The sequence below is a fragment of the Watersipora subatra genome, chromosome 1 (genome assembly GCF_963576615.1).
Source record: "Watersipora subatra chromosome 1, tzWatSuba1.1, whole genome shotgun sequence".
Taxonomy (NCBI): Eukaryota; Metazoa; Bryozoa; class Gymnolaemata; order Cheilostomatida; family Watersiporidae; genus Watersipora; species Watersipora subatra.
In genome coordinates this window covers 7423504-7436349 of record NC_088708.1, presented here as the reverse complement: position 1 = coordinate 7436349, position 12846 = coordinate 7423504, and the positions used below count along the sequence as shown (strand labels likewise).

The 12846-nt window shown below is 36.5% G+C and overlaps 1 long non-coding RNA gene across 1 annotated transcript; it reads right to left on the bottom strand.

Moving 5' to 3' along the window:
• Positions 1 to 968, bottom strand: LOC137402613 (uncharacterized). Its single transcript, XR_010979497.1, has 2 exons — positions 766 to 968; positions 1 to 573 (listed from the first exon to the last, which is right to left on the bottom strand). It is a non-coding gene; the product is annotated as an uncharacterized lncRNA (long non-coding RNA).
• Between the last annotated feature and the right edge of the window lie 11878 nt (positions 969 to 12846).

The following is a 12846-nucleotide window of genomic DNA, read 5'->3' as shown; positions in this document are numbered from 1 at the left end:
TAGGCAATAACAGTGTTTTATTTATAACAGACTTGCCACAACAAGGTTGGTACAACTCAAGGGGCCTACAAGGTGCTGGAAACCTCAAATATTAAATCATAATTGTCTGAAATAAATTACTTTTACTTTGCATAATAGTTGAATCGCATAAATGTTGAGTAATTTTAAAATGGTGTGAATTTTATTTTATAGCAAAATAACCTACTAAAGAACAAAATCATTACAATTTAATCTGCCTTAATGTAGAGCGATGAAGGAAGTGTCTATACTTTCTGTTGTCCCATTAATCACATAGCTTATGGTTACATATCATAAACATGATAACAGCACTCTCAAATGCACAGTTGTGCAATATTTCCCCCATTCTTCAGCGATTGACAGCATTCTATGCTCAACCACCTTGTACCTTGTAGAGAAGAATTTGCCATCTGACACCGCAAGCAAATTCGAATCTACAGGGTTGAAGATGGTGGCAGTAAGTGACATTCCAGACAGGCTCTTGCAGGTGATTTGCCTGTAAGCTACGCTATTATTAGCGGCGCAGGTGAAGGCTGGAGGTCCAATCTAATTGATCTACAATAACATTTTGATGAGCGAGTGCAGACTGATCAAGCTGGACAGGTAGAATTACGAACGCGATGCCAACTCGCTAAATCAACTGGAACATCTAAGAGGATGTTTTCAATAACAGCACAAAAGAAAATGTCCAATTAAAAGTTTGTTTAGAGAAATTGAATTCAGCTGAAAGTGTATGTATGTAGCTACTTGATAGTCAGCCAAAAGCAACACGACAAGGAGGTGCAGACTTGATTCGATGAGGCCCCTTCCTCTCAGCTCCCAGCTTACTTAATGAGATATTGAGATGCACTCGTAAGCCCAACAAGCGGCTTCCTGTCCTCCAAGACTCCAGCTGAGCTGCTGTCACCGCTGTCAGCTGAGCCGCTGTCACCACTGTCAGCGACCTTGTATTTCGTTACTGATCTAGTCCAGAGCGCTGGCTGCGTACCTCTGGCTGCCTCAGTCACCTTATCCTCTGCTCATAAATGCTTTGTCTTATCTCTTGGATGCTTAACACATGGCATGAAGAGGTCTCTGAGAGCTGCAGAGCAGTTTATGGCTGCCACTATCATGTTTTATGGCCCTTGTGCTCTTGTATCTAGTGTCATTACATGTGTAGCCAGGCGGTGTTGTTGGTATCTCTAGTGCTTTACACACCTCTAACAAGCCGAAACTGAACTGGACAATGTGAGAGCTCTCACCACCAAAAAAGTATTGTGAAAAAGGGGCGTGTCAAACTGCTAAGAGGAAGTAACTATTCACCATTTTGTTTCGGATATAAGAGGTGGCACTGTGACAAAAACGATGAAAGCAGCATCTTTACACATAAACATTACAGTTGACAAAACACGGATGCACGTCTATGTTTATCCCTCCTCAAATATTAAAACTTCCTTGTATTGTTGTTAGCGGTGGCACGGTATAAACATTGGTTTCTCGTCTGGGTTGGGCTGGTCATCAAAGCCTACATAGGTCACTAGGTGGTCTTCTAGCAATCACCTATTCAATCATACGCTTGCCTTCTGTTTGACGAGTTATGTTCCTTCTACGTACATAGTCTGTAGCTTTTTAGATTTCAGTACTGCCAGCTGCTTGTGGTATTTAATAGCCGTATGCACCTAGTCTCTGCAGATGATGCAAGCGAGTATTTATAACAGAGTTTTCTGGATTTGATTGGTCCATTTACCTTGTTTACTATTTTTTCTATTAAACATGGTAATCTTCGACATTCTATCTCTTCCCCTCTTTGTGTTTTGTCAATAAACTCGAGGTATCGAGGTGTTACTTGGTGTATTGCATGGATACGGCTAATCTCCTTAGCTCGCAATCCTCAGCTTGTTAGCTCGAGATTCTTTATCCCTGCTTTGCGACTGTTGGGTTCTTTACACAATTCTTGCTCAGCTCTACCGCACTTACCTCTGTCTCTTGTTGCCAATTACTTTGAATGTTCATCGTCAGTTAGTTTTTATCATAGCTTCATAAAATGTATTGATTAAAATATGTATTTTCATAAAGTCGACATATCTTTAAGATAAAATATTTGAAGAGCGCAAAGCTGACATCACAACCTGATATGTTATTCTCATATATTAGGGCAGTTATAGTCTTTGTAACTATGACCTCACTATGACCTCCTGACCTCATTATATAATGTTTTATGTAAATCCACAAGTTAACCGAGCTTTCTTACTCGAGAATTTTTATCAAGTATTTCATGCTTGCAATTGCTCAAGAAAACACCACTTGAGGTATTCCATTTAAACATTTTCTATAGGCCTACGGTACTTCAGTTATTCATATTTCGATTTGAACAGTTCCAAATGCATTGATATGACCTCTAGAGTAGAAATCTATCTTTTTTACACAGTGCTTAATTCATAGTGTGTAATTGTCCATTGAAACGCATCGCACAGTAACTCAATGTGTGCACTACTCCAAATTCGCATCGCTCACATCATGGAAACTAGTTATTGACTGACCTTTTCATATATTTTAGGCATTAAATATGAAATGACTCCCTTGTAGACTACTATGACAGTGCCTTTTCAAGTCTGTCTAGGTAGGTATAATTTAGGTCTATGCCCTGCTATAAGCAGGTCAGGGGCTGTACAAAGAAAGAGCTTGTGAAATTTTTAGCGAGCAGAAAGTTTACCCATTAGAGAGCAGTGCAAATACTGCTATTCGTAAAACCATTGCATGGAGATGCATCTACCCACAAATTGCCTGTCTCTCATGTTCATTAATGGCAGCATCTCTTTAACTCAAATGACTCCTTTTTTCATTCAGTTGTGCTACTCATTGTAATCTAAATGTACTAAAGCTTTCTTTTCAACTTTTCTGTTTGCTAACAGAATTGCAGAAAGTTGATAAATTGCCAATTTTATAAAGTTGTTAGAACTCAGTAACAATTCTTACCAAGAAGTTGGTTGTCGTCTTTTTTTTATTTCTATGAATTCTTCATCGTAATTTTTTATGCTGTAAAGACACAAAAATTTTGAGAAAGCCGAAACTGCCAAGTTTGGACATTTTGCAAATTTCAGGCTATCCACTAACTAAAACTGATGAATTGCGCTATATATTTCTTTCAGTTGACATAAGAGCTCACACTTTCTTCCTACGGGTTCACTGGTTTGTTCATTCCTATTTTCCTAACAAATCACCCATACATTTGCTGGCAGTTGATATCAGTAGATTATTTTGCTATCAGATGTGGTTATAATAGTCTATATTATATGGAGAGCAATTAAATTATTTTGTCATATCATAAGGTGACCTGGATGTCACGGGTTGATTGCACGAGACTGTCTCGTCTGGAGTTGGTGTAGCAAATAGATAAGAGAAGAGCGGTGAATGAGTGCAGTGCAACAGAGATTCATCGCTGCGGAACTAAATAAAAATGTGATAAGGGCTTACCATTTATTTCACATAAATACCAAATAAATATTTCTAGTCAAAAACTGAATTAATTTCTTTGAACATAAATATTGAAAAATACCAGTAAGAACTTGAACTAATCAATAGATATTATCACCTTCCCCTCAAGAGAGAGATAACAAATTGCAGGCTCTCATTCGCAGTAACAGCGAGCTAATCCAAATCATTTTTCACCATCAGACAGAGAAGTAGAACTAGCTATTGACCCGATGTAAGTCTGATATAGAAGGCCTGGTTGTATACCACGGCGTTAAAACTGCATTCCATAAATATAGTTAATCACATAATTTCTAGTTTTTTGTTGTTGACACCTCCTGACAGGTGACAGCAAGTACACCGGAAAGCAATATTTAAAAGGCTGTTTTATTTCGTCTGCCTGCGATACTGCTTGTATTAAATAAGAAATAAATCCCTCAAGGTACAGATTTGTCTGAGTCAGATCTTATAACAATACCCCAACTATCCAGGCATAAGTGCTTCTTTGCATTTTTTGATGGACAAAAACATTTTCGCTGATTAGTTAGAGAACTTTTCAGGTAATTAGCGTCATTCTTAATACCTGCTGCCCCGGCCCACACTCACCTGCTGCCCCATCCCACACTCACCTGCTGCCCCGTCCCACACTCACCTGCTGCCCCGTCCCACACTCACCTGCTGCCCCGTCCCACACTCACCTGCTACCCCGTCCCACACTCACCTGCTGCCCCGCCCCACACTCACCTGCAGCTTTTTTTTAATGCCATCAGCTATCTCCAATCGGCAAGCTTTGACCTGCAGTTCCTAGGCGCTGATCAGCAATTTAATTCTTTAATAAGGAAAGATGTAGTCAAAAATAACGAAGATGTATCCCAGGCTATGTGCAAACAGGCCCATGCTCATTTTTACACTCATTTTTCATTAGTGAGTATTTTTCATTAATAGGCTTATTTCATTATACAACATAATATAATAATTGACAGTATTCATTAGCGAATAATTTTTCTGGTACAGTCATACCTTGACATACGAACTTAATGAGTTCTGGGACTGAACTCGTATGTCAATTTATTCGCATCTCAAGGCATTATTTCCTATATAAAATAAACAAGTAGGCCTACAAATTAATTCGTTACCATGTTATACAAAACCACCTAAACAGGATATTTTGGTAGAAAACTGTGTTTTTAAGTGTTGTAGTTAGTACCTATGCTAACAAAGGAACAAATACTTAGTTGTTATGGTTTGCAATAAAATGTAATATCACTATGTACACTACTGTATGGATTTTTACCTTTGAGACAGATGTTGTGGCTAATGGCTGTCTGAGAGAGACTTGAGCAACGCATTTGGAACATTAAACTTTTGTGACCCTGCGTAAAAAAATTTTGAATTTACCTTTAATAAATTTAGCTTAAGGCTGGTTCACACTATATCGCCGTATTTCCGTATTTCGGCATTGATGCCACAATACTTAGGTGATCATCGATGATAACATGTTCACGTTATCACATACCCATCCGCGTTTGCCTCAGGAAATAATCCGTGGCGTAGTGTTTTCATTTATCTTTTTAAATTTTCGCAAAGAAACCTCTTTGTTTTTGCGTGCTGGAATAAAAAACTAGTCCCGCAGCGACTATCATAAATGGATATGAATAAATCACTTTATCCGCGCCCGCGATTTATAATCGCCGAAATGGTTCACATTTGAAAGGCAGTCGTCGAAGCTCGGCAAAATATCAGGAAAGTTAGACAGCTGCAAACTTTCCCGACGTGTCAACGATGCTTCGTCTATGCCATCAATTCACGGTTCACATAATCAACGATGAACGCCAAAAGGGAAACGCTGACAAACGGCGATATAGTGTGAACCGACCTTTACTAAACATAAATTTGATGTCAAGTGCTAATTTTTTAATAAACTCACTTTACTCTTGTGGTCGCATTTTTTTGTATCTGTTTCCGGTTATTCCGGTTGTGCACTTTTGCCTCACGTTTACTATAACTTTTAGCCAACCTATTAAAATCTTTTTTCGAACTGATTCGAGGAGAAATACTGAGCGACGCTGTTCTCGAAAGCGGCCTCTCGCATACTTTTCATCGTGTGGTGACTATCGAAAACTTACTCGTATGCTCGTATTTCAAAGATTGCTCGTATTTCAAGGAAGAAACTTGCTAAAAAGTCAGCTCATATCTCAAGTTTCTCGTATGTTAAGGTATGACTGTAATTATTAATTGCTATCAATATGTCGAACTAGTCACACTGATGGTGAGATTGCTACACTGATATAAAATATATTTTATAACAAATGCTAGTAGTCGATGAAAAGGACAAACAAAAAAGAAGTTTATACAATAAAACTGGTCAGAATCGAGCAAATTTTGTCTCAGTTTAAGCTGATTCAGAGACATGATAAGAATGACCTTTTAGCCATACTCTATCAGCATCATCGGCAGCAAATATTTAAAACACCGAAAGCTAACTTTTAGTATAATAAATTATTATTTAATTGTTTAATTTTTAATTCATATGTGAGTAATTGTGATTGCTAAAAATACCATGATGTAAACGGTTCGACAACTGACACAATTACAAGAGCTTATACTGAGAATACATTGGCACCGAATGTTACCGAGATGTTTGATTGGTCAATGTGAAACTGTAAGCATTGAATGCAGCATCGCATACGTTTCAATAATCAATTAGACGACATTCTATGAGCAAGAGAAACAAATGAAAACTTGATAATACTTCACTAAGATATTAATAATATGTTTTTATTCAGCCTAACTGAGCATTGAGCAACCCAACGTAGGACAAATGAAGGTCAATTTCCCCTCGACTCTTTGCATCTGGTTGCTGTTCATCTCAGCTTCACTTTTATGAAATTGTCCTGGATATTAGACCTTTGTTCCTCTTAAATAATTGATTGAAGGTTAGGAGTTGCACGATCCTAAAAGCGTCTTACGCAATGAATCTGTGAGAAGACACTCAGTCTATTCTGGCTATTACTGAGCCAGACATGTTATTGCACGTTCTTCTAGTTATCTAACATTTATGTAAATCAGGCTAGATACTCATCATAAATCTGCAATATCTCTTTGATGGTTGCTGAATGAGTGAGATGAGATCTCTATTTCTTTCGAGTATTTTGGTAACCGCAAGGCACCTAATCTACGGCAATATTTTGTGTGATCTATTTAACAAACATTGGTCAGTTTATTCCGACGATGTTACTTATTACAAGTTCTACACTGAACAACCTTGAAGCCTTGGATACACGAGTACGAAAGGTGATGGAATGTCCTATGAGATTCACCGATACGAATTTTTGTCATGCGTTTTCTGGCGAGGTCAACATGTTGAGTTTTTTAGTTCTTCTTGCAAAAAGTTTTTTACTTTTATGAGTTTAATATTTTTGTGGTACTCGCACTGATCATTGGCTGTTTGAAAGAAAAGGTTTTCATTTTAGTCAGCCTGCACCCCATTGGCCAAATCAGAATGCAAAAAGCTGCATTATTAATAAACATTTTGTCATCGTATGATCACAGAAATATCGTCATTTGTACAAATTTCATTTACAAGTATGTCAAGTCAGAATTTTACGCTGTGGTCAGCGTTATTCTTGCACAGCCTTTCTACCAGGGCAAACTTTATGGTTCCCTACGACATGTCATATTGCTACAAGTCACTCCCTATTTAACTGCATCATATTAATGAATACTTTTATGAAGCTCTCTATTAATTCTGTTTTGTTGTCATACTAAAAGTATTTTTTGCTACAAGCTCTATAGATATATTATGACATATTAGCACAAAAGCTAGGCAACTGGGTGTTTGTTATTGTAGGAGTATTGGTGAATATTTAACTAATTTACCATCTGGTTACTACTATGACTATGATGTGATTATGACTATGTAGATATATAATATCGATATAGAACTAATATAGAAATAAAATATAGATATAGAATTTGGATATAGAGTATAGATATAGAATATAGACATAGAGTATAGATATAGAATAGAGATATAGAATATAGATACAGAATATAGGTATAGGCCTAGAGTATAGTTATAAAATATATACCGTATAGAATGTTGATATAATTATAGATATAGAATATAGACATAGAGTATAGATATAGAATATAGATATAGAATGTGGATATAGAATATTGCTCACATTCAGTGGCAGCTTTTTAGACAGTTACACAATGTTTCTAGAGAAAGCCAACGGTTAGCTTTATGAGGTGTAAGATTCTGCCTTATCGCGTCCTGTAATGTACGTTCATAAAAGTTGCTGCGCTTTTCTTCTCATTTATTTTGCTAAGCCAGGGTTGTACAGACTATAAATAAGAGAGTTGAAGTTTTTAACAGAAGTAAGAGATATTAGTCTTTGATGTTTGTAAAAATTGAATGGAAGTTACTCTACCAGACGGATTAGAACATTATAGAAGTCTGGAGCTTACGATTACACATAAATAAAGCTTGTGTTTGAAGCATATTATGGGCAACTTAACTATATTTTATAACTAATTAACTTACCTTGGTATAGGGTTATCAACATTTAGACTGAGTTCCATAATTAAATATGTTGAAAAGAATAGAAACTGGCAAGTAGCCAGCTTTTTTAAGGTTAACTGACAGCACAAATTTTTATTACATTAACTGTAGCAGACAACATTACAGTTTGGGGTTTGAATAATATTTTTGCGTAAGTTTGAACAAATACCAGGCCTCATCAGCATTTTAATGTCTTGGAAATAGACAAAAAGATTAATAATCTTTGCAAAATAACGACTAAAACAGCTTAATATACGACGTAATATAATTATATTAAAATCGCTTGTTTTTTAAACTAGATTATTTAAATATTGTTCATTCAAAGTTCTTATTCATGAGATGAGAGCGTTGATAGATTTTAAATGGATGACTTGAGAATAGCTAATTTGTAAAAATTTCCTGTTTGTGTGAAGGAAGAATTTTTTGCTAGCAAAACGCACAACATATAGGCTTAAACCAACTGGTGTGCTTCTATAACCACTGCTAAAATTTAACTCGGAGCATATGAATATGGTGCAAGATTTGTGTAATTTGCTTTGACCTTGTGTTATAATTATCTGCCGTGTTGGGTAACCAAAACATAACGTAGCTACTAGATAAGAAACATGTATTAGAAGATAGCCAACAGAAACTCTTTTTGTCTCACTTTTACACATTGGCTAGTCGTTGGCATCGACTCCGTATATCACTCAGAAACATGAACAAGTCACGATTTGGAGCTTATATTGAGAGTTTTTTTGTGGCTAAAACTGGTTTTCAGTTCTTTTACCACCAAAATCATAGCTGAAAAATAAAATATCCTAATTATATTTGAATCAAAGATGTAATTTTAAAATGCTGTTAGTTAACCTTTGAATATCAGTTCAGAGCCGCATGGACATAGCTGATAGTCTGCTATTATTAGTGTTTCAGTGAATGCCAGTTTGAATATTCACACTGATGATTGATATTACATCGGCAAAAATATGTTTGCTGATATTGTCGGTTTTTGCCCCTGCTAGCTCGTTCTGTGTGAGAAAGTAGAGTTGTATTCAATGTGCTCTGATTGGTTGTCACAAATCACAACTGTTTGAAAACTAAACAGGTTCAAACTGCAACTCAGGTGATTTTTGAAAACATTTTAAGTCAGCTGAAAATTAATCCTTTTAAATTTATTTTCCGATGCAAGATTACTGTATGCAGAGCTTTAATTAGAAAGACGATGAAAAGATCTTTTCGTCTGTTAGTTTGTATGAGTATGTTTTTCACTCACGTGTCCTACAATTCTCATGTGTATCATTGCATGCATAGGCCATGCACGTTGAGGCTTTCATTGCACTCTCGCGCCTACGAGGTTTGGTCAACTGTCTCAGAACTCCACATTCAGTACACCAAAAATGCCTGTTTTTCTCAGATGGATGCCAGCAGGGTTGGAGCAGTGTGTGTGATCTGTACAGGAGATAGACAGTACAGTCTTTCTCTTACAGTTTCATTGTGATTGGCAAAAGATTACTGCTATTAGAATGTACGACCAATGTTGCAGACTATTTTGGCAAGGGAGGAATATGGGTGCCATATTGGTTGGCACTGCTCAGGGTGCCTTTTGCAAAAATGTTTTATTTTGCCACCCCCTACCAGAAAATATGTACCACTGATGGTTTGTTTGATTAGCAACTAAAATCATGTGGGCAGTTGATCGTTGGTTTATTTGCTAAGAATTGAATTTTTTGTAGCTGGAAGATACAGCAATAAGGACGTCATTACAATAGAAAACAAGCTAAGATACTAATCTAAGTGTTTAACCTTTACAATAGGCATAGGGCTATGTCATGCTAAAGGCTGATTCACACTATTTCGTCATGTCGGTGTTATTCACCCAAAACTTCGGCGATCGTCTGTGATAACAGTGTTCACACTGTCGCAAATCTATCCCGTTTACATCAGCGAATAGTTCGGAGTACAGCCTTTTCATTATACGATGCAGTCATGAAAACGATAAAATACTAGTCTTGCAGCAAATGTCATGAAAGGAAATATAGATCAAGCAATTCGAGACGACCAATCACCATCGCCGAAGTGGTGCACATTATACAGGCTATCATGGACGCTCAGCAAACTATCGGAAAGGTTTGACAGCCGCTATCTTTCCTGACGTATCCGTCTCGTATATCCGACGCATTTGCATCGACGAAACTATCAGTTTATAGTGCACATAATCGACCAATAATAACCAAGAGAACAGCACTGACTTATGGCGATATAGTGTTAACTAGCCCTTAGAGTTTCATTAAAATTTAATAGTGTCATGCAACATGTAAAATGTCTCCTGTGGCACAACTAGTGTTCCACTAGTTGATAGAGCTGAGTGCACCTTCCAACAATGGCTCACATATCAGTTATGTTGTTTCAACACAGCCTGACAGGCAAGTAGACACTCGTGGTAGACTCCTCCTTTCATCTATTGCCCAACTGGCACCACGAGTGACTTAATCTCTTGCAATTGTTTTAAATTTTAAAAAGTATAGCATCTCATTTCCACTATAAAATGATGTTAGCCTTTGCATCACAAAGACACCTAACACGTCCATTTCCTTTGATCAGCAGAGTTTTAATGTAATTTATGGCAGTTTCTAATGAAAGTGCCATATGACAATATTCCATAATTTAAGTCAAAGAGAACACCTACGTGTAAGTTTTTGGAACATGTGTCATACCTGGAAAGAGGCTTGTTCTATTTGTTGATGAGAAATCCTGGCATCGCCTCACATAAACAATGATCAGTGGCTTACAGGCCATTGCTTTCTCATATGATACCTGTGCCAATTATATTGTGAAACATCTCAAGTGTGTCACTCCCTATCCTAGTTCTTTGATGGAAATTGAATTTTGACAGATTTTTCATCGGTAGAGTGATTTTTATCAAAGTTGCCAGTAGGAGATGAAAAACTATTCTAAGTAAGTGAATAGAAATCACTTATATTGAATTTTTAAAACTTGGATAATTTGAGCTTGAGTTCCTTTGAATGGTTTACAGTCTTTTCAGTTATAGCTTCATCGCAGCTTGGGAAACACCAGATTAAGAATGTTATCAGATTCCCTCCGCGAGGGAGATACGTGTGACGAAATATCAAAACATAATCTGTGCGATACGTATTCATTTTGTCTCAAGTGTAACGATAAACTGGGAGTTATCCCCTACATGTCACTTTTAACGATATGCGACATGAAAATTTGCTTTAATCAGAATTAGATTGACTGCGCTTACTATAAGGCAGCGTTCAGTGATCATAGCCTAAAAGCATTAAAATTATTTTAATTCCTTGAACGGCTGCTTTTTATTGAAGCGTTTCACAATGAACCCAATTTCATCTGCATAAGATAAAATGCGGTTAAAAACTAGATCGGTATTCCAAGGGCAGGTGACTCTTGTTATCGTTCAGTAATGTGGAACTATTTTGGTTTTAGCATGAAATATTTTAGAGTGATTTTATTTTAGTAGTAGGAATTGCCAAGATATCTCATACATTGTCCAATATTTTAAAAACACGATTTAGGGATTACCAGGTGTTTTATTTTAGTCCCTGATGGGGTTGAAAAAATCAAGTCACGCCTTTTGCTGACACGTCGAGACCCATGCAATTATTCACTGTCACTGAACCCTACCTGACTCTATTACTTAGTACAACAATAAAAGCAAAACTATCTGATTTATCCTAAAATTGTTGGTGTACTATATTGGAATTTTCACGCCTTGTGTGTACACTCTATAAGCCTTATATGTGCACTCTATATGCCTTAGGTGAACACCCTATATGCCTCAAGTGTACACTCTATATACCTTACGTGTATACCTTATAAGCTTTAAGTGTACACCCTAATATTTCTTACATGTACACTCTAAATGCCTTACACCCTAATTATGGTGAATTCAAAAGCACCCTAACTGAGAGCAAGGAAATGATTACTTATGCAATTCTGTGGTATTTATTAGTACTGAATTTTAATACATTGGATGGGAGAGGGGTGGAGTAAAGTTGAAGGTGAAAAGGTAGAATGAATAACAATTAACAATTCTTACTGATTTTATATATAGATTTATAGTATATATATATATAGCTATACATATATAGCTATATAGATTGTATATAGCTTACAAGAAATAAAGCTTACAGAAATAAATACCATTTTACAACATGAGATGTTGGCATTACATGCATCATTTTGGCAGTCAATACTTTGTAACAAAATAGACTCATTTCTAAAGAAAACTAACAGGGGTGTAGTGTTATACCAGCCCGTAATGGCTAGTAAAAATAGATGTCAATTGATTTACTTTTATATTATATGAAGTTGTTAAAGTATACATTGCTGACTTTCCCTAAAAGATATTATCTTTCTGTCTTATCTGACCTTATCTGACCTTATCTGACCTTATCTGACCTTATCTGACCTTATCTGACCTTATCTGACCTTGGTTAATCAACTTATTTCCGCAAAAAGTATTTAGTTGTTTTATGAGTTGTTACTAGCTGATTATGATCCAAAAGCAAATTGCATATGCTGAGATTTAAAAAAACAAGCAGAGGTGATGCTCTGTACTATGTATACGCTCATCCTACAACAATGACTTCTACGTTGACAGTAATGGTGACAAACTCCCTCATAATTGGTGGTTTGATTAAGATATGTTGGCTTGGATCCTAATAGCCTCTTTCTAACTGGATTTACTGACATTAGACTGGTCACAAATGTTACAGGCCAGTGTGACAGCAGATGCTTACAGGACAAAAGCTGTAATGAACCAATATCTGTAAACACATGCCAAACCATAC